General features: G+C 41.0%; 1 pseudogene; it reads right to left on the reverse strand.

Moving 5' to 3' along the window:
* The window catches only part of LOC140536283 (legumain-like), a 286,563-nt pseudogene extending 271,301 nt beyond the window's left edge, over positions 1–15,262 (reverse strand).
* Positions 15,263–23,510: the final 8,248 nt, after the last annotated feature.

The following is a 23,510-nucleotide window of genomic DNA, read 5'->3' on the forward strand; positions in this document are numbered from 1 at the left end:
TTTTCATGCAAAACAAGCAGGACACAGCAGCCCAACATGGTTCAAGCAGGACACAGCATTGAATTTCACATTGTTGTCAGTGATGTACAAGAAATGTACAAGAAAGATGTGAGACATGTGAGACGTTAGGTGTGGTTTAAAGATGAAAGAACCTATAGGAGAAACAGAAAACACCTTCTCAGGACGACTGAAAGAGTTCCCATCAGCATCACCCAATGTTGTTGCAGATTCCTGTGTCGAGCCGCAGGTCAGCGATTCTGGTCCACCTGCAGAAACTGGTACTGCAAAACAATCAGACTTACCTGAGTCACATCCGAGAGAGGCATACAGAGAGGCTTCTTCCACAGACCTGAAAAAGGAAAAAGATCATGAATTCAGTGAGTTGCATGACTCATTAATCAGAGACAGAGACAGGACTGTTTGTGGTATTAGGGAAGACCTATTGTGGGCAAGGTTGCTGCTTTTGCACTGACTGCATTTTAAACTGAAGGTCACACTGATGGTCAATAAGAGGAAATATCTCACATACTTTAAAAATGAATCTTAGTCTAGATGCAAGAGAGGAAACCTCGGTCTCCTGGTTTAAAAACTGTATGTTGAGGAGTTTAGTCAGTTGTGGATAAATGCTGCGTCAGCATGTTTAGAAACTTCAAACAGCATGTTAGCGTGTGGGTTGATGGGAAAAGGATTTCTTGGATCTCAGACTCCACAGATCGCTTTGGCCTCCCAGGGATCAAACTCCCTCTCTCTCAATGACAGGAGCAGCGATTAGACGGTGTTGTGTTGCTGCGTATTTTCTAACTGAACTGACGGTTAGAATCAGTGTAGGTACCGAACCCAAGCACAGATTTTACCTTTGAAGATTTTCTATTCTAAAATGATGAAACCTCCTGGGGTGGTGAAGCTGATCAACAACACATTTATTTCTTATAAATGTCAGTAGGGGGATTTCTCTGAAGACTGTTCTCTGATGAAGGCTGGTAGCTGGATTGGTTCTTGAGAGGACCTGATGCTCCCTGGAACTGAAGTTCAAAATGGAAAGCTGTGTATTAGACATCTCTCCTGTTGTGAAAGACATTAGTGTCAAGTAGAAAACATGAACCTTCTTAGGGCCTTTATTCCTTCACCTCTTAAACTCCCAGACTTTCTAAGGATTATTATTCAGCAAGGACATGGAATACAGCACACACTGGCCAAATCCTTCTAAAGGTAGAGGAGTGAGGAATGAGTTCCTGTGGAGTTTCAGAGGTTAAAAGGGTTCATGATGTTCACCACAGTTTAAACAAACACTGAAAGTTACCTGGAATCGTGCTGGACATCTTCTCTAAATGGCTACAAGGGGTATAGTCTTCCTTTTCTTCAGGTTCTGCTTGAGAGACAACATGACAGATTATCTAGAACATGTCAAGTGATTTGGATAACATCAAATACCTCAGAGTTTGATGCTAGTTAATAATAATAATAATCTGAAGGGGAGTTGAAGCCTCGGTCTCCTGGTTTCCTGCATCACTGTGGGAGCAAAGGTTCTAGCTCAACCACGATCCACAGAGCAGGACTTTCCTATCAGAATTGAACCCAGCTAGTAGGCCAACACTTAGAGTCATGCTTGAGGGCTACAAGGGGTGTACCCTTGTTGACTTCGTCAGGATCTGTTGGAGGGACACAACCAGAACACATACATACATATATATATATATATATATATATATATATATATATATATATATATATATATATATATATATATATAGACACACACACACACACACACACACACACACATTTATGGTATTTAGCTGACTCTCTTATCCAAAGCGACTTATGTCTCCCACATGATGTGGCAGCTCAGTGGCAGGTAGTGGTGTTATTCATTGTGCCACACCAACCGTTATTGGTTGGTGCCCACACCAATTTATATTTATTCACGCATCACACAACTAACATACCTTAATCTTGGTGAACTTTAGCCTCCTGGTTTTTTGCTTCATGGTGGACTGTGTGAGAACAGCTTCTGCCTCCACCACTGCACAAAGAGGAAGACTGAGACTCTTGCTCTGTGGACTGGAGCGGGATGACGTCTAGATCAGAATAAGCTCTGCTGTTTCCCTCAAACTGATTGACGTCCACCACAAAAAAAACTGCCTATAACTCTGGAGAGGAGACAGAACAGAGGTGGAACACAAGTCATTTTTGATTATTTACTTCTTGTCACTGTTGGTGTCACTGTGCATCGTTCAGCTATTCAGCGCACTTTGCACAAGGAGAGGCTATCTGTCCAAATACATGTACTATGGGAGAGTAATGCAGAAGAAGCCTTTTCTGCTCACAAGCCACAAACAGAGTCGCTTGAGGTATGCTAAAGCACATTTAAACAAGCCAGCTTCACTTTGGAATAAGGTGCTGTGGAACTAAAATGGAGGTATTTGGACATAACAAGGGGTGGTGTACATGGTGGAAAGGGAACACAGCATTCCAAGACAAACACTTGCTACCCACAGTAAAAGTTGGTGGCGGTTCCATCATGCTGTGGGGCTGTGTGGCCAGTGCAGATACTGGGAATCTTGTTAAAGTTGTTGGTCGCATGGATTCCAGTCAATTGACAATTGATGCAGCATTCAACTTTAAGATTAAGGATGTATTCGCTAAACTATGCCCAGATTTTAAAGTTCAGTCTCACGTGATCGATCTTTTCTTAAATATCCAGTGGTTGTGGTCCTCAGCTGATTCAGCTGATGGAATGAAGATTCTTGACGTGCCGTCCAGGTACTGCTTCTAGGAATGTTCATCTTTCTGGCTTCTGGTCCAGGAAAAGTTCCCAGGAAATGTTCGCTTTACCCTCGTTCAGGTCGTGACCACCCGTTCCACCCGTGATTTTAAGAAAGTAGCTGTGTGGGAACGCTGATCAGATGTCCAGCTGAAATTCGAAAAGGTTTCTAAGGTGATTAGAGTTAGGCCCATCAAGAGCTGGCTGTCCTTTGTTAGGACAATGGTAGAGGACCTCCTTGGTTCCTTTGTTTATCTCTGTTGGGTGTTTGTTTACCTGGCTGGGGAAACAGGTTGGTTCTTTGTTGGGAAAGCTTTTTTAATCACCTGTGTAGCCACACCCATTTTCCTCCTCTGGTGCTGTCACCTACTGGTGAGCAAGGGTACCTACGTCCCCCGTTGGTCTTCAGGGTATGATTTATCGTACATTTGAAGAGCACTTATGGATGAAATGTCCACTGGGAGAGATAAAGTTCATGGCAGGTCAAGCAAGTCCTTCCAATTCTTAGCGGGTTAGTTTTCCACGAGGTGTTCCTATAAGACTGAAAACATCTGGGCAGCTTTATGCAAACATCTGGGTCGTTCTGGTTGACTAACCAAACTTACAATGCATAATAATGTTGGTCATGTTAAAGCTTTGAATTATATGATTGCATCATAAAAAAAATACATAAATAAATAAAAAACACCAAATATGATTTAATATTGTGGAAATGATTAGATAGATGGCTTTTGATGGAAAGGAGGAAGTATCATCATTAAGCCTTATAGAGAGGAAAGTTAGTGAAGGTGTTAGCTTTCTTGACTGGGATGGATACCTGATGCGTCAGGGTAATTAATAACCATGTTGTCTATATAACATGTGGACCCCTTGTGCTTTCCTGGGAATCAGGTTGTTTCCTGATCAATGGCTTGTGACTTTGTTGACAGTCTGTTTTAGACTGTATGTATTACATGTTGCAGGAGGTTAATTAAGAGTTAAGCTGACATTAGGTTGACTAATGCCTTATAGGAAGATATCCCATGATCTTAGTTTTAGACTTTGCTTAGGTCAAGTAATTCCACATTTTTGATTGAGTAATTAATTGTCAGGCAGCGTTTCGGTTATTCACACCAAGACTAGTCTTGCGATGGACTAGTGAGGATAAATGTTTCAGGATCCTAAAGCCAAGCATAGACTTGAGCTTAGTGATTTGAACACGTGTCTGCATAAGTAAGTATGTTTATGTAATTATGTTTCAAGAAAAGATAAATCAATATATTGCTGCATTGGTCACCCGTACTCGCTAGGTTTGTACAATGGTGGTAGCAGATATGCTGTCCAATAATCTATGTACATATGCTGTATGCATTTAAAAGAGTTTGATATGGAAAGGGTAAGCAGAAAATAGTAGCTATGCTGGACACTGCTGGAAGCCTAGTTACCAAAATACTGTGCAGTAAGCTACCAACACCCTGTCACTGCTGTGCTAGTCTATACCCTTTAGTACTAGTGTGTAGTATGCAATTGGGACGAAGCCTAAATCCCCTATCAGATGTTGGAGTGTTTAGTGCGCCCTTCTTTACCTCTGTTTGAGCCATGGAAGCTCAGGTACCAGCACTAATGCATGGCCTTAATAGCTGATATGACCAAATACGATCAAATAAATAAATAAATAAATAAATAAATAAATAAATAAATATGTATATGTGCTTTTACTGTGCGTTTACCTCAGTCTGGACACTTTTCTGTCAGAACTATTTGCTGAGTCCTCGAACCGCTTCGCCTCAGCCAGCTCTCGACCGGCTGATGAAATCCCGAAACCCTGCTCATTGGTCCCACAGGACTGATTGACAGGAGTTTAAACCAATAAGATTACAGAAACAATTTGTGTGAACAAATACAGAAAATAAGAGAGTTAATCTGTAATTGAAAATACTTATTTAATAACGTGTTAATACAGTAATAAGAACTATATTTATAAACAGTAAATACTAGGGATACATATATAATAAAAATACAGAAATAATAAATAATTTTACTGGACACTCATCAGTCCTTCTGGGGTGTCGGACAGGCTGTAAGTGTGTGTGATTAATTTGGTGATTGATATGATGATTGATCAGTGATTGATCAGTGTGTTTTGGTTTGGTATCTTAGCTTTTAGCAATTATTTAGTCAATCGCCATCTCCCTGCTCTCTTTCTATGGGCAGAAATTTTGTCCAATGGCTGCATGGAGCTGCAGGATCACAGCTGGCCATAAATGAATGAATGAATGAATGAATGAATGAATGAAGGCCCCAAACCTGACAAAATTAAAGTGGATGAAGCTGGAATCTTCATGAGAATTTCCCCACTGCGGGACTAATAAAGGACTATCTTATCTTATCTTAGGTGATCAAAACTGATGCAGAAATGAGCTGTATAGCTGTAGGTCTTCTTAGCGTGTTCTTCTGTGGTGTTTGTGGCCGGTGGACCTCAGAGCAGTACTGATCAAATTTTACGGCTGGCCATAAATGAATGAATGAATGAGTGAATGAATGAATGAATGAATGAATGAATGAATGAAGGCCCCAAACCTGAAAAAATGCTTAGAAAAAAAAAAATTAAATCCTTAGTGATTTCCTGAGTGTCCCCTGGTCAGATCTACGATCTTGAGATGAGAAGTTGTGATTCAGGAGGCGTTTGAACCGTATTTCTGCGCTGTATTATTGCAAAGATATTAATAGAAACACGGAGACAACATCGTAAAAAAGTAATTAGCATTAAACAGTAGCATTTATTAGATTCCGAAAAAAGGACCTGTCCCAGCAAAGGGGGGCATCCGGTCACCCTTTCTGATCACTCCCAAAGGAGCTGGTTCAGTTGTTTGAGGTGTCGAATTACTGGACAACAGTGAGGGTTCCGCCATTCCTTGTTTACCCTGGTTACCATGGTTACACCATGGCCAGAGGTTTAGTACAGCTCCCTGCAGAAGTCAATGGCAGTGGCCAAGTGGCCAATCAGAGGGCACGGTTTTAAAAAATGTCAGTCGAAGATGTCATAATGGTCTCTTTGACATCCCTGTGACATCACGGCCCCACAGAGCAGTATAAATAGACCCTGCAGAGCTCACCCTCACTCTGAGCCTTTCACTCACGCAGTGCAAAGGAGCAGTCAGTGGCATTACCAGTTCTCACCTGAACCAAGACCGAAACCGGGGAAATGGAGCAGTGGAAGGCCGAGCGGGAGTCCCTGCTGTTTCAGCTCAAGGAGGCCCAAGAGAGCATTGAGAAGGAGAAGGCAGCCAGGCTGAGGGAGCGGAAAGCCAACACAAGGAGGCACAACCGCTGGATAAAAAGGGTCAACACAACAAGGGACCAGGACATTGAAAAGGAGACGTACGAGCTACGTGCCAAAATTCAGGACCTGGAGGAGGCCAAGCAGGAGGTAAAGGACTCGCTGGACTTCCAGTCGGAAATCCTACGACAGGTCAGCGAGGAGCTGGCAGACAACAAAACCAGGCTCAGCAGGTGCAGGGTGCTGGCAGAGCAGCTGTACGCCCAAAACATGGAGCTGCATGCATTGAACTGGTACAAGAACCAGGAGCTGGAAGTCCTGCGACAGGAAAGGGCTCTTACAGAGGCACTGGACAAAGAATACAACCTGGTATCGGCTCTTCCTCCAGTGGCAATGCAAAAGCAGAGGGTCATGGAGGAGCTGAAGCAGAAGGCAGCTGCTGCAGAGGAGGCCACTGCGGAGAGGGCCGCTGCAGAGAGGGCAGCTGCGGAGAAGGCAGCTGCGGAGAAGGCAGCTGCGGAGAAGGCCGCTGCAGAGAGGGCCGCTGCGGAGAGGGCAGTTGCGGAGAAGGCCGCCGCAGAGAGGGCCGCCGCGGAGAGGGCCGCTGTGGAGAGGGCTGCTGCTGAGAGGGCCGCTGAGGAGAAGAGCCTCAGCCTTTGTAGCCTTCTCAGCCTTCTCAGGGCGAGGCTTAAAGGCTTCTGGAGCCGACTCTCTGCTGCATGCAGAAAGAGGAAGTGAGAGAGGGAGACAGAAACCGAAACCGAAACTGAAACCGAAAAAAAAAAAAAAAAAAGGAAGGGAATAACAAGAAGGGAACAGAAAGAGACAGAGTGACGATGAAGATGAAGGGAAAGACAGAAGGCAACAGAAAGAGACAGAGTGACGATGAAGATGAAGGGAAAGACAGAAGGCATCAGAAAGAGACAGAGTGACGATGAAGATGAAGGGAAAGACAGAAGCAACAGAGACAGAGTAACGATGAAGATGAAGGAAAAGACAGAAGGCAACAGAAAGAGACAGAGTGACGATGAAGATAAAGGGAAAGACAGAAGGCAACAGAAAGAGACAGAGTGACGATGAAGATGAAGGGAAAGACAGAAGGCATCAGAAAGAGACAGAGTGACGATGAAGATGAAGGGAAAGACAGAAGCAACAGAGACAGAGTGACGATGAAGATGAAGGAAAAGACAGAAGGCAACAGAAAGAGACAGAGTGACGATGAAGATAAAGGGAAAGACAGAGAGCATCAGAACGAGACAGAGTGACGATGAAGATGAAGGGAAAGACAGAAGGCAACAGAAAGAGACAGAGTGACGATGAAGATGAAGGGAAAGACAGAAGCATCAGAAAGAGACAGAGTGACGATGAAGATGAAGGGAAAGACAGAAGGCAACAGAAAGAGACAGAGTGACGATGAAGATGAAGGGAAAGACAGAAGGCAACAGAAAGAGACAGAGTGACGATGAAGATGAAGGGAAAGACAGAAGCAACAGAAAGAGACAGAGTGACGATGAAGATGAAGGGAAAGACAGAAGCAACAGAAAGAGACAGAGTGACGATGAAGATGAAGGGAAAGACAGAAGGCATCAGAAAGAGACAGAGTGACGATGAAGATGAAGGGAAAGACAGAAGCAACAGAAAGAGACAGAGTGACGATGAAGATGAAGGGAAAGTCAGAAGGCAACAGAAAGAGACAGAGTGACGATGAAGATAAAGGGAAAGACAGAGAGCATCAGAACGAGACAGAGTGACGATGAAGATGAAGGGAAAGACAGAAGGCAACAGAAAGAGACAGAGTGACGATGAAGATGAAGGGAAAGACAGAAGCATCAGAAAGAGACAGAGTGACGATGAAGATGAAGGGAAAGACAGAAGGCAACAGAAAGAGACAGAGTGACGATGAAGATGAAGGGAAAGACAGAAGCAACAGAAAGAGACAGAGTGACGATGAAGATGAAGGGAAAGACAGAAGGCATCAGAAAGAGACAGAGTGACGATGAAGATGAAGGGAAAGACAGAAGCAACAGAGACAGAGTGACGATGAAGATGAAGGAAAAGACAGAAGGCAACAGAAAGAGACAGAGTGACGATGAAGATAAAGGGAAAGACAGAGAGCATCAGAACGAGACAGAGTGACGATGAAGATGAAGGGAAAGACAGAAGGCAACAGAAAGAGACAGAGTGACGATGAAGATGAAGGGAAAGACAGAAGCATCAGAAAGAGACAGAGTGACGATGAAGATGAAGGGAAAGACAGAAGGCAACAGAAAGAGACAGAGTGACGATGAAGATGAAGGGAAAGACAGAAGGCAACAGAAAGAGACAGAGTGACGATGAAGATAAAGGGAAAGACAGAGAGCATCAGAACGAGACAGAGTGACGATGAAGATGAAGGGAAAGACAGAAGGCAACAGAAAGAGACAGAGTGACGATGAAGATAAAGGGAAAGACAGAGAGCATCAGAACGAGACAGAGTGACGATGAAGATGAAGGGAAAGACAGAAGGCAACAGAAAGAGACAGAGTGACGATGAAGATGAAGGGAAAGACAGAAGCATCAGAAAGAGACAGAGTGACGATGAAGATGAAGGGAAAGACAGAAGGCAACAGAAAGAGACAGAGTGACGATGAAGATTAAGGGAAAGACAGAAGCAACAGAAAGAGACAGAGTGACGATGAAGATGAAGGGAAAGACAGAAGCATCAGAAAGAGACAGAGTGACGATGAAGATGAAGGGAAAGACAGAAGGCAACAGAAAGAGACAGAGTGACGATGAAGATGAAGGGAAAGACAGAAGGCAACAGAAAGAGAGAGTGACGATAAAGATGAAGGGAATGAAAGAGACAGAAGAAGGGTAGAGAAAGAAAGTGTGGGGGAAATGGGTACGTTAATCACAATGACATCATAAAATGGGCTGGATACCCAGCCTCAGAATTCTCAAATAATTAAACAAATCAGTCCCATTAATAAATGAATTCGGCCTCATAAATGAAATCGACCTCAAAAATGAAATGGGCCTCATTAATAAATGAAATGGGCCTCATTAATAAATGAAATGGGCCTCATTAATAAATGAAATCGGCCTCATTAATAAATGAAATGGGCCTCATTATTAAATGAAATCGGCCTCATAAAGAAATGAAATCAGCCTCATAACTGAAATGGGCCTCATTAATAAATGAAATGGGCCTTATAAATGAAATCGGCCTCATTAATAAATGAAATGGGCCTCATAAATGAAATTCGCCTTAAAAATGAAATTGACCTCATTATTAAATGAAATGGGCCTTAAACACAATAACACAATAACTACTCTAAACACAATAACACCCTCAGTCAGTATTAGTGATGCACGATGATATATCTGGGGCCGATATATTATTCACCGATATATCGATTTTTTCTGTTATAGGTTCGCTAACTGAGGTGGCGGCTGCTCGTCCACCTCAAGCGCCTCACCTCGGCACGCCAGCTCTTGCTGCAAACGGGGAGAACACGGCGACAAGCGCGGTGTGACTCCACCCACTACGCGCGGCTACCGACCTGTCACCCTGCTCCAGCAGCAGGTCGTCCGGCGTGAGCCCCCCTCGGGGACGCTGAAACACTGTTAAAGTGCCTCATGTACTCCGAGAAGGGCTTCACGCTCAACTCCTCCCAGGTCCCAATCCAGAGCTTCTCCAGTGAGACGGGATACGAAGAAGGCGACCTTCGCCTGGTCAGTGCTGGTTCCCTGACAACTTAAATAAACCGAGCACTGAAATACGAACCTCTCGCAAAGCTCCGGATCACCAGAATATGTATCCGGAATGTCCATCGGATACGGACTAGGGATGTGGCGGGGAGTTATGTTGCTGTAAAAAACATAACAACAAACATGCAAATGAAAGAAAACAGCACAATAACAATAGAAACACAACTGTAACAAATGTAAGTGGCAGGCAATTCCCACCAGTGCTCTTACACCAGAGACACTCACCATATAATCAACAACCAAATAATGGAATAGATTTGGATTATTCAGGAAACAAAAAAGCGTCTGTTAATAAATAAATATTTTAAGTAGTAAAATAAAGCAACAGCCCTGTAACCCTGCTAAATATGTGTGGCATAACAGTTAATAAAATCAGTAAAAATGTAGGGGCAAAATAAAGATGATCAAATCTGAGGTAGTGAAAAATATTATTGATTATGGTGGCGGATACTGATCCAAAAATAACCTGCGCACTGTTAAAAGAATAAGTTCCTCAAGGATCTTTTGGAGGTTCTTCAATTTGAAATTGTGGAGGAACCTCTTAAGGTGCTTTAAGGAACCTTCTAAAAAAGAAACTGGATTCAACTTTTACAAAGACAGGGAGAAGACTTGCAGAGATGGATCTAAGCAAGATTTATTGAAACACAACAGGAATACAAAACAAGGTGCAGAGAAAACAAGGTGCAGCAACCTAAGGGATAAAACTGAAACTCAAACCGAAAGTGACAAACCAAACGGTGAAAACAACAAACCTGGGACTGGGAGGAGCAGGGAGTGACAGGGGATTAAGCCGTGATCCACCGAAATAAGAACATGGGAAGGGGTTGGGATACAGGGGAATACTAGGGGAACCTAAACTGCAGGCCTCGCTTGGGAAACAACAGGGAGAACTCAACAGTGCAACACATGAACACACAATCAACACAAACGAGGCGGAAGTCCTTTTATGAGCCTGTGGACGGCGCCCCAGGGAAGGGCGCAATAAGGAGGGCTGACACCATCCCAGAGAATATTCCTGCCTTGTGCCAAAAAATTCCAGAAGGAAGAAAATAGATTATGAAACAAGCGTTTTTTCTTTTTCCTAATTTTGGTCTCTGTATTCATGTTTTCTATTCAAACAATCCACATGTTTTCACATAAGCAGTGTGTGAGGGTTGCAGACTCTAATTTTTTGGCCTCCCAGTCAGAGCTTATCACACCTAATGCTGAGCGTGACCTAGAAGTGTATACTGGTCAGTGCCTAAATCTGAACGGGTCCCATCAATAAGCTTTTTTCACCCTTATGTAAAGCTTTTTGGAGATATAAGGTATCAGTGCACAATCTGTCACTGCTGTTCCCTGCTTTCGACACCAGAGGTTCTCCTCACCATGGTCTTACTGAAGCACTAAACCTGCTTTGCTAGTTCAGACCATGTCTTCAGCTTATGAATACAGAGGAGGAGGAGATGAGTCAGTGGACAGTGGGCTCTCCCTCCTTTGATGGTTTTAGCATTAGGGTGAGTAGCAATGGCGTTCACAGCCCTTTTAATCCTGGCTCTGAAATTGAATGTGTGCATTATAGAAAAAAAAACACTTGCTTTTTTAGCTTTTTTGGCATTCATTTGGGATGGATTACACAATATACACAAATGTCTCAATTTGCCAAAGGTTCTGCTTGAGAAATAATAATATATTATAGGACTGGTTTCAGTGTTTACCTGCTCAAGTTTGCAAAGATCTCTCTCCAGAGCTCCTCTTTTCTCAAGGTTTCTCTCGCTCTCAATTTTCTTCTTTAGAATCATCAGTGGGACTTCATGGGATGGGGTAAGATGTGTTGGTGCAAAAGAGTTTGCTTTATGAGCATGTTCTGGACAACCCAAGAAGTCCCCAATGGCCAGTTTGCTGAGCTCCTGGACAATTCAGGTGATTCAATTTTACAGTAGGTTTTACTGTAGGATTCTTTAGATTCGATTTAGTTCAAATGAATTAAAATACTTTTTGTATGGTGAGAACCTTTTCAAGTATTTACTGTGTTTCCATAATGACAGGGGGTAGATTCTGTCACATTGCATCTCAAATACTGAAACTGGTCCTGGAAGGTTGTTCTGGTCAGGTCAGACTTTTTGAAAAAGAAATGTCAATAAAAACACTGTAAATAAAAAAGTCCTTATACTGTGTTGTGCCATCAGCTGTAACAGTACTACCACTCAACTTAGGATCTTATGTTCAGGGCTCAGCGGTCTAATGTGCTGCCACTCTCGAGACATGCTTTGCCTTCAGCAGCCAGAGCCCAGGAAAGCACAACTGGCTGTGCTCTCTCTAGGAGGGTAGATGGTGCTCTCTCCCCTCATCACTCTTAAGCGATGTTGGCTGGCACAGGTGTCTGTTAGCTGATACAATGAGACTGGGGATCCAGCGCTTTCCTCCAAGTGTGTCACAATTGGCCGTGTTTTTATTTATTTATTTATTTAGATTTTTTTTTTACTATTTTTAGTCTTCTAAGTGGATCAGAAGTCTAATATCATACCACTATGGCCCAGGGGTCGCAAGTTAAAATCCTGAGCCATGCTTTGCCATCAGCGTCCGGAGTCCATGTGGTACTGTAATAGGAACCACCGCTGTATCAAGAAATGAGCAGGTGAAATTTCTTCCCTCCATCAACTGTCCATTGAACATCTTTATGATAAACTAGAATGGAAATTGTGAGCCAGGCCCTCTTGTTCACCCCACAAATGCTCTAACTGATACATGGGCAAAACGTCCCACAGGTAGCCAGTGTGCTATCACAGTGGTAGCGATGTCGGACAAGGTCGAAAGGCAATAACTGGTGTGCTATCCCTGTGGTAGTGATTTTGAGTCAATAGGTATGTCTTCGCACCACTTTCCTTTACAATAATAGCTCAAACAAGGAGTCTCAAGCTCAGCTTACCTTAGATTACAGTTACTGCATGAACTAAAACACAAAGAGGGAAACATCGGATCAGCATCTCCTTTACTTCAGCCTCTCTTATTGGAGCACAAGACTGTCAATAAGGACATTGTCCTCTTCTGTGTGAAATGAAAAAGCCATCTACCATCGATAAAGTCTAAACTAAACAGCTTACCGTTTATGTTTTTTGGGAGATGTTCAATCATTGATCCAGAGAAACAGCTTTCTATGTAAATCACCATCTGCAGTGTTGTACAGGACAATGTCAATAGCATTACTTTCAGAAATGAAAGACTGAGCATGTTGTGTTCCTACTGACTGACCTACTTGAGAACTGGTGGCATCTAGGCATCTTAGTCATACGCATGAAGCTGAGATGAGGTAAAGCATGTTAGATGCTGATTTTATACTAAATGTATAAAATTCTGAAAATTAGGAAAACAGGAATACAGCTTACTGTATCATTGGGAAAGGCAAACAGTCCTTTACCCCTGTGATCCGACAGGTATACAAAAATGCTGTCATTTTTACCGCTGTTGATGAAAACAGGTGGACAATTTATTATTATTATTATTATTATTATTATTATTATTAATAATAATAATATTATTATTATTTATGTATTTATTTTGTTATTATTATTATTACATTTAATAATCACATGCTTCAAGAGATGTCAAGTCACAAAGTACAAATACTTCATTATGTTTAATTTTGGTTATATTTACTTTACCGGAGTAATTAATTTTTAGTTCTACTCCTCACATTTTTACCCAATCATCTAAACTTTCTACTCCTTACATTTTGAAAACAGCCTCGTTACTCCTATTTAATTTTCTTTAGTTTTCATTCCGGCTCATCATCCTTCAAAAAACAAAACAAAACAAAACAAAAACAACAACAACAACAACAAAAAAACATATCCTACATCCTGTACAGAGCAAAGTGAATTACTTGGATTGATTAAATGTAGTTATCTCATGCAATGGGGCAAAAAGTATTTAGTCAGCCACTAAGTGTATAGTTCTCTTACTTAGAAAGATGAGAGAGGTCTGTAATTTTCATTATAGGTACACTTCAACTATGAGAGACAAAATGAGAAAACAAATCCAGGAAATTTGTTAAGAATGTATTTGTAAATTATGGTGGAAAATAAGTATTTGGTCACCCACAAACAAGCAAGATTTCTGGCTCTCACAGACCTGTAATTTCTTCTTTAAGAGGCTTCTCTGTCCTCCACTCGGTACCTGTATTAATGGCACCTGTTTGAACTCAGTATAAAAGACACCTGCCCACAACCTCAAACAGTTACACTCAAACTTAATCCAGATCCAGAAGAGGATTGGGGGTATATCATGTTATCTGATGAAACCAAAATAGAGCTTTTTGGGAAAAACTCAACTTGTTGTGTTTGGAGGAGAGTGAATGCTGAGTTGCATCCAAAGAACACCATACCAACTGTGAAGCATGGGGGGTGGCAACATCATGCTTTGGGGCTGTTTTTCTGCTCAGGGGACAGGACGACTGGTCCGTGTGAAGGGAAGAATGAACGGGGCCATGAATCGTGACATTTTAAGACAAAACCTCCTTCCATCAGTGAGAGCATTGAAGATGGAACATGGCTGGGCCTTCCAGCATGACAATGATCCCAAACACACAGCTCAGATAACGAAGTAAAAAGCATTTAGTCCTGGAGTGGCCTAGCCAGTCTCTAGACCTCAACCCCACAGAATACCAAATACCAGCTACAGTGTGTGCAAACCTGGTGAAGACTTACAGGAAACGTTTGACCTCTGTCATTGAAAACAAAGGGTATGTTACAAAGTATTGCGTTAAACTTCTGTTATTGACCAAATACTTATTTTCCACCATTATTTACAAATAAATTCTTTAAAAATCCTACAATGTGATTTCCTGGATTTTTTTTTTCTCATTTTCTCTCTCATAGTTGAAGTGTACCTATGATGAAAATTACAGACCTCTCTAATCTTTCTAGGTAGAGAACTTGCACAATCAGTGGCTGACTAAATGCATTTTGGTCCCACTGTAGTATATATTGGTATAATGCAAATCTGAAAAAATACATGTCCGGTGTAGTCTTTCAGGACTCCTGGATAAACGCTTGGGCCATCAGGCTCGTTGATGATTTCTCCTGGATTTGGGTTCCTGTTGATAGGAGCAAAAAAAAAGCTGTAGAGTTTCTGCTTCCACTTTCCACTCCACACACACCTCATCTCAGTTTACCAACAAATACAGTCAACATATTCAGCCATTACAGGATGAAAATAAAAATCCACTTACTCTGCATTGTAAGCTATATCATCATACATCATCACTGGAATCTGCTCATCTGGAATGCCATTGTGGTGAACCATCTGATAGGCATGGCACACATCAGCCTGATCAATAGATAAGAAGGTTTTTACACAGTGCTGGATATCAGAAAGCGTTTATTATCTGTTTTGAATATCTAAAATTTAAATAAACAGTAAACTGTAGACAGACCTGATGTATGTAATTGTTCCAGCCTGTGGCAACCATTAGCCAGAAGAACCCACTGCTTGCTCTGTGTCTCACCCATTTTAGAAGTCAACAAAATAAGTTTTTTCTTATTTCTTTTTTTACATATTCATTAAAAGAATGCACCATTGACTTTTATTCATTTATTTATAAACAAAAATTGGACACCTCATAAAAACCTTTGTATTTAAACACATTTGACACAAATAAACTTATTAAAACATCTTGATGTTTGATCTTCAATATTGGAAGATGAAGATTTCTTTGCATGTGTGGATTGGATGAGTTGTTATGGACATCTGGTGACTAAATTGTGCTAGTAGCGCCTTTGGAAACATATTTACCTAGAAAATTGGTGACATCTTCAATAATTATTTCAACTCTGTAAGTCCGTAACACATACAACTGCAAATTACTTGAAACATCATTTGTAAAATATATCAAATCTATATTAAATATATATTAATAGAAATGTAAATGTCTTGTGAGGAAAAAGTTATAACTGTCACGGTTTGTCATTGGAGACAGAGGCAGATGTACCCCCAGGATATTTATTAATAAACAAAAATCCAAAGCATGAAACTGAACACACCCACAAGGACATGCACACGACTAGACAAGGGACGACTGAAACAAAGAGGTACTTATACAGAGGATAACAAGGAACATCTGGGAGTAACAAGGGGGCGTGGTTACAAAGGAGACACTGGTGGAAGCACTAATGGACAGGCGTGGCTAGGACAGACAAGACACAAACAGAGCCTTGGGAGCTTGGGAGCACATGGCAACACAAAACAAAAGCAGACATGACAATAACATCCCACATGTATTCCTTATAACTTAAAATGGCTAAAAGATAAAGGGTTAACCATTAGAAATCAGCCGTTCCACTGTCCACTAAATCATCTACAAAAAGTGGAACAACTGACCTTTATGGCCAGATCAGGACATCCCAGCAAATTCACACCAGAGCAGACCTGAAAATAAGTAAAGAAGTCTCCAACAATCTTAAAATGTCATCAAATCTAGCATCTATCATCAGAAAGATACCGAACAAGCTTGATTTTCATGGGAGGTGAGGAATCCTTTTCCTGTCAAAGAAAAACATCACTGATCTCTAACTGTTCTGAGATCTTTTTAAACCTTTTCCTAGACCCCTCTGCATCTCCACCCTTCTTTCTGAAGGCCTCAGAGAACTCTCTGGATCTGGCCATAATGGTGATCTTCTTCACCACTCACTTCAACCATCAAGATCAGACCAGACTAAACATCTGAGGTTTAAATAAAACTCCAGACTCCTCCAGAATAATCCTCTCCAACCATGTTCTGATCATCTGCAGCTGATGTTCTGCACCTAAGTCTGATTCTACACATTTGAAAGAATAATAAATGTGGGGGGTTCGTACCTTTTTCCTCAAAGAAAAATAAATTGATATTAATTCCATTTTGTAAACAATTTTAAAAGACATATCCCTCACAGTTAAATTCTATTATGTAGTATATTACAACCCTTACAGTTTTATGGCTCTTAAAATTAGTACATTAGACCCTTACAGTTAGTTCTGTTACTAGTATTTTAAACCCTCACAGTTCTTTTATTCAGTATATTAAATTTCCACAGTTATTAAGTTGTACTATTTAGTATATTAGGATATACATTATGTATTAAAAATATATACTATAAGGATAAACCCCTTAACAAGCCTTACAGTTGAAAAAAGCATTAAAATCCACAATTTAAATGTATTATTTATTTTATTTAGTTAAATTTGAATAGGTAGATGCTCTTTATTCATACCTGATATCTGTCGGTTGTCCACTCTCCGGAATCAGGAGCTGGAAGAACAGTCTTGCTCTGTGTCTCACCCTTGACCAGATTGTACAAGACTGAAACTAACCAGGCCTGCTTCAGATATCAGCATGATCAGCATCAGGGGGGCTAAACCTCCCCCCTACACAAATTTACTTTCAGTTTCATTCAGCATCATCCCGTATAAATCATTTCAGATGTGGAAAAATAGCCAAGAAGACATGACAGTCATATAATAAACATGAACACTTTGCCTGCCATCATCTGGTGCCTGTTTGAAATATTAATATTGTCATAGAGAGGAACTGCAGACTCACTCTGTCAAGATTTTTCTTTCATTTTTTCCCTCATATAGAATAACCCTACAGAAATAGTTCAGATCAGTTTATTCTAGAGCAGCATCTTTTATATTCTCAACTGTAGCTGATTTATGAATATTAGCCTCCTGGACAATAAATTAGTTACCTTGCGTGTTTAAGACAGTAAAAAGGGTTTCACGGCTAGAGAATGAAAATTGATTCACTTCACAGAATCGCTTTTAAATGCAGACAATGCAGGTCCTTCACCACCAATTTCTGAAAGGAAACTGCATAACATGAACATATAGAGCAGAGTGGCATGCAAGAGGCCTTTGCTCATTTCAGTTTGATGATAAGTATGAGGAGAATTCCCTGCAGACTGGGATTTTTGCCACTGCTAGTAGACCCATATGACCGTATGCTTCCTAAAGCTTCCATACACCTGCAGATTCAGCTACTTATTTTCAGCTACTACTACTTTGTGAACACCATTTACTCTCAAACTTGTCCCCCATCTCTATCACCCTTCCCTGATGTACTTTAGCTGCTGACAACCAGCAAAAACTAATAACCAGGCCTGCTTCAGATATCAGCATGAGATGTAGGATATCAGATATAAGCACCTTCCATGTTTAAGGTGGTAGGAAGCTCCTGCAGATGGTGCTTTACATCCTTCGAGCTACAGGTCTTTACTGTGATCTCTCAATTTACTTTGCAAACTCCTTGATTTAAAGAAGCATGAAGCCTTGAGGTATTTGAGGTGTTGATTTTTCACGACTTTTTCCAAACCTGAGTCCATCATGCAAATTTCTGCTTTATAATATCTGGAGAATTCGACATCACATTTTTAAACATCAACTAAAGACCCACTTTTAGCACTAATATCACATCTATTAAAGCTTTCATTGCATTTACAACAATACCTACATATTGCACTGCTCATGTTCGTCTCCACAGGGTTTCAGACAGTTTAGTTATCTCTACATTCAGGTTCTAGGAATTGTGCATTTCTTGGAAATTGTTCATATAAGGTATTGTGCGGCTCATTCCTGGCAATGCCATGGCTCAAAACTGCCTTTAACTCAGGGTCTAACGACACTAGCTTTGGGAGATGAATAAGCACTTTTGTAAGTGCTCTGGATGAGAGCATCTGCTGAATTCCCTGACCCATTAGTTTAAAAGATGGAAGTGGCAGAAAAACACTTGATTGTCTTTTGCTTTCAGTTTTTTGCTTAACAGCTTTTCCTACTTTTGCTGTTATCCTTCTAAACAGTCACTGTAACAGGGGCTACGGCCAGCCCGTAGAAGACTGCAACAAATAAAGTTGGAAAAGCTCAGAAAATAGCTCTATTAAAGAGCTTTTAAAAATCAGATTTCGAGGTCATCTATCTATATCTATAGTCTCCACGCTCTGCAACAAAGACCACAGAGAGAGAGAAACACAAGAGAGATAACGACCTCTCCAATAACAGTGGTCAGATGGTCAATAGTACAACAATCTCCTGGAAGCCAGGATCTACTATCACTCCAGGGATTCTACCCTGAATCTGAGTAAGCACATTACCGCTGAGTTCAAGTCCCTTATAAATCAGCAAGTTTCATATTTACACCAGGTGCATCCCCTAATCACTATTCCACTAGTGGCAAGCAGAGGGCACACACAGAACACATGCTTATACTTAGAGTCTTTAAACTTAGAGGTATCTTTTAATTTTGAGTCTATTCAAACTAACTGAGGTTATTCTTGGGTAAATAGCAAAGTACATTTGTAAGTCACTCTGGAAAAGAGCATTTGCTAAATCCTGTAAATGTAAATGTAAATGCTTAAGCTTAATTTTACATAATTTCAAATGTGTTTCCTCTGTTTGGTCAGTTGAAAGACCAGTACAATGAGCTCTAAAGCTCATATATTCATTAAAGGCACAGGAATGTCAAGGGGATATTAAGTCTTGTCACCAGAAAGGCACATGCTTGTACAATTTGCTCTGCGATAAACCTGAAAGGTTTAAGGCTGCATGAGAACTGTAATATAGATGTATAACTGCTGTTTAACAGAAGTATAGAATGGGCCAATGTTTGCTGGGTTGGATAAACTTAATGTAACACATGTTCACAGTCAGTGATGGTCATGTGTTTATAACACACATATCTAAAAGGTTCCTTCTTTCAAACATTAGAGTTATTATTAGCAGTGCTAGAATAAAATAGTACAGTGTATTTCAAATGCACAAACATTGCAGTCAGAATCTGGGGCTGTTTTAGACATCAGAATTATTAATAGTATCAACTTAAAGGAGAGAAACTGCAGACTCACGCTGTACAATCTTACTTTCACGTTCACTCATATATGATCATCCCACATTCAGTAACAGCATCTCTATCTCTCTCTCTCTCATATATATATATATATATATATATATATATATATATATATATATATATACACACATACACACACAGTGGGGAAAAAAAGTATTTAGTCAGTCACCAATTGTGCAAGTTCTCCCACTTAAAAAGATGAGAGGCCTGTAATTGACATCATAGGTAGACCTCAACTATGAGAGACAAAATTAGAAAAATAATTCTGAAAATCACATTGTCTGATTTTTAAATAATTTATTTGCGAATAATGGTGGAAAATAAGTATTTGGTCAATAACAAGAGTTAATCTGAATACTTTGTTATATATCCTTTGTTGGCAATGACAGAGGTCAAACGTTTTCTGTAAGTCTTCACAAGGTTGGCACACACCGTTGCTGGTATGTTGGCCCATTCCTCCGTGCAGATCTCCTCTAGAGCAGTGATGTTTTGGGGCTGTCGGTGGGGAACACTGACTTTCAACTCCCTCTTTTCTATGGGGTTGAGATCTGGAGACTGGCTAGGCCTCTCCAGGACCTTAAAATGCTTCTTACAAAGCCACTTCTTTGTTGCCCTGGCAGTGTGCTTGGAATCATTGTCATGCTGAAAGACCCAGCCATGTTTCATCTTCAATGCCCTTGCTGATGGAAGGAGGTTTGCACTCAAAATACATGGCCCCATTCATTCTTTCATGTACATGGACCAGTCGTCCTAGTCCCTTTGCAGAGAAACAGCCCCAAAGCATGATGTTGCCACCCCCATGCTTCACAGTTGGTATGGTGTTCTTTGGATGCAACTCAGCATTCACTCTCCTCCAAACAGTTCTACTTTGGTTTCATCTGACCATAAGACATTCTCCCAATACTCTTCCTGAACATCCAAATGCTCTCTAGCAAACTTCAGACGCACCCGGATATGTACTGGCTTAAGCAGGGGAACACGTCTGGCACTGCAAGATCTGAGTCCCTGGCGGCGTAGTGTGTTACTGATGGTAGCCTTTGTAACGTTGGTCCCAGCTTTCTGCAGGTCATTCACTAGGCAGAATCCACTCTGTGCATGAACTTGATGAGACTCCACTGAACTCTGCGTGCAAGGCACCTTTTACCACCTTGTATCCTGTCATTATTTTAATCAGAAAAAGTCCAATGCGCCAGTGAAGGTCTACAACATGTTACAATTCAGAGAGAAAGAAACTGAAACAAGAAATGTGCTGAAAAACAAGTTCAGGGATTCCTGAGAGTCAAGAAAGAACCTACCCGATGTTCCCCATTTGTTCTTCGAGAGCTCAGGGTCCAGCTGAAATGACAAAGGCGTACGGGAGGAATTCGGGGACCAGAACCTGCAGAATTCAGCAAAGTACTCACATATTCTGGTCACTGCATGGCACTGCTGGGAAAGCTACCACTCACCTGTGAACACAAAAGCCAAAAATGAAAAACTGAATTTCACATATTGTTGATGGTGATGTACCAGCAATACTAGGACGTGAAGAAACTGGTACTGCAAAACAATCTGACTTACCTGAGACACATCAGAGAGAGACATTCTTCACAAGGTCAGGAAGACAAGTGAAAACACCAGCAAGATACAAGGACTGAATCTGGAACACACATACAGTACACATTTACAATATTCACACACACATTCAGAGGACACGGTTCAAGCTCCTGTCCATCTGCTGACTGAATTTAAGGTTCCTGTCATTTACTGCATCTTAGATTTGTTCAGGTTATTCTGCAATGTCAAGCTATTCTCATAAATATGGTGTCAAATGTACAGTTCATTTAGTTCAGTTCAGAGACCTCATCTCATTTCCCTTGAGTTTTAAAGCATTATGGTCCGACAGTGTTTGTATGAACGGTGTTGAGAGTCCTGCACAGCCCAAATCCTCCTCATTTATAGTTCTATTCATATTAAGAAAGAGAACAAAAATAGATCAGTTCAAGTGTGGAGATTTCACATGTTCTGTAGCTAAGAGGCAGCCCTAGCTAAGAATCACGCAGCTCCCCCAAAAGTACTAAAGTGTGAGTGTAGCACAGAGTCGTCCTTCCTCCATACTTTACACTGAGGAGCTGAAGCGGTTAGCAGAGGGAAAAACGGCCGTGGTGGTCGAGGAGCTGTGTTAAAGTTTTCATTTCACTTCATTTATTTTTTAATAAATTCAATTACATCCTGATTTCCAGTCCTGAAGTTTACACTTTCTGTCTCTCAGTGTTTTCATCTGCAAGCTTTAAAGACGCTGAGAATGAACCTATTTAATAAAATAAAAATATAATAAAATGTTTAAATCTGTATGATTTACAGTTTAGTACTATAAATATGTATGATGTACTAAATGTGGATTGTTCATCAAATAAACAACATAGAAATACTATGGCAGCATATTCTGGACTTTCTAAATGAATCAAATCTGCTAATTAAACAGTGTGTGTACAATTGCATATGAGTGTACAGTGTTTAAAGCCTTATCTAAATGAGGAGCTTCAGCAGTTTGGAGTTTATGGAAGATTTTCCATCTGCAATCCTCATCGTCGCTCCAGCTTTGCCCAAATGAAGCTGTAGTCCAGTTGTGTTGGGACGAGGCGCAGTCACCGGTATCGCCCCTTCCAGTCTGTCAGTCTACTTCAAGGAGGCTCCCAGGACAGACGTTCCCGATAGAGCCAGGTGAGTTCATGTGAACTAGCTGCTTTTAAGCTGATCTTTTACCTTATATGTGACCATAAACGTACAGTGAATGTTTGAAAGCTTGGTTTTCTGCTTTCGTGTGTGTTTGTACTTCAGCTGTACGACTGGAGGAGCTAACTTGCTAGCGCTGCTGATGTTCGGCGTTAACTTAGAAACTTCGGGAGCTCTAACCTTTCTAAAAGAGGCTCTTATTTTCCACGTTGTTGGAAAAGCTCCTGATAAAAACGGACTAACTTTTCTATACTGTTTCATCCGACAACACAGGCTTTCTGCCGTTAGCTGTTTTAGCTGGTCTTGTTGTTTCCTCCAGTAGGAATATTAGTTAGAGTTAATAGCTGATGCTGAGCTGCATTAGCTCTGTTTAACTCAACTTTACCTCACATATTTCATTAGTTCTTATTTAAGTGAGAATTGAAAACTTCCAGGGTCACATTTTAGCTCTGAAGCGTAATGAAAAAGTACTGATTTCTTTCCAGTGTCTGAAAGTAGTCCTCCTTCTAAGTAGCAGAATTAAACAGCTCCAGAAGCTGCTGCTTGTCTAGATATTGGGAGGCAGGGGCTGAATCTGCTAGTCCTGCTCATACTTTGGCAACACAAGGTAAAATGAATTTGTGGGTTTTATTAGATCCTGAAATGTATTTGCAGAGACACTGAATTAACTGTAGTTAATGATATAATTGTATTTAGAAATATTAGGTTCAGAAGCTCACGGGACTTGGGGCAGGATTTGCTGTGGCACAACACACTGGCAGAGCTTAAACAGTAGAAACATTAAATTAGTAAGTATTATTGCAACCTCACTTTAATTTAATGTTCAAATGTACGGTGGGTGCCTCCAGGACCAGGGTGGAGAAGCTGAATGGCTGAAGTGAACGCTTTAGCAACTGAACTGACAGCCCATATGCTAAATGAAGTTAATGAGGCTGTAACTGTGAAAACCAGAGCCAGTAGTAATCTAGATTTTCCAGACATAACCTGGAATTCTAGTAGCGTCTAGTAGAGTCTACAGACTATGGATATTGTGAAAATGTGGAGTAGACACAGATGCAGAACTTTTAAGCACAGTTGGTGATGGACCTGACCTTGCCTCAGCCATTAACTACAGAACTACAGAATGAAGGTGTTATCTTTCAGGGAGACACCGACAAAGTCAGACA

This window comes from Salminus brasiliensis, chromosome 15, assembly GCF_030463535.1.
Source record: "Salminus brasiliensis chromosome 15, fSalBra1.hap2, whole genome shotgun sequence".
NCBI lineage: Eukaryota > Metazoa > Chordata > Actinopteri > Characiformes > Bryconidae > Salminus > Salminus brasiliensis.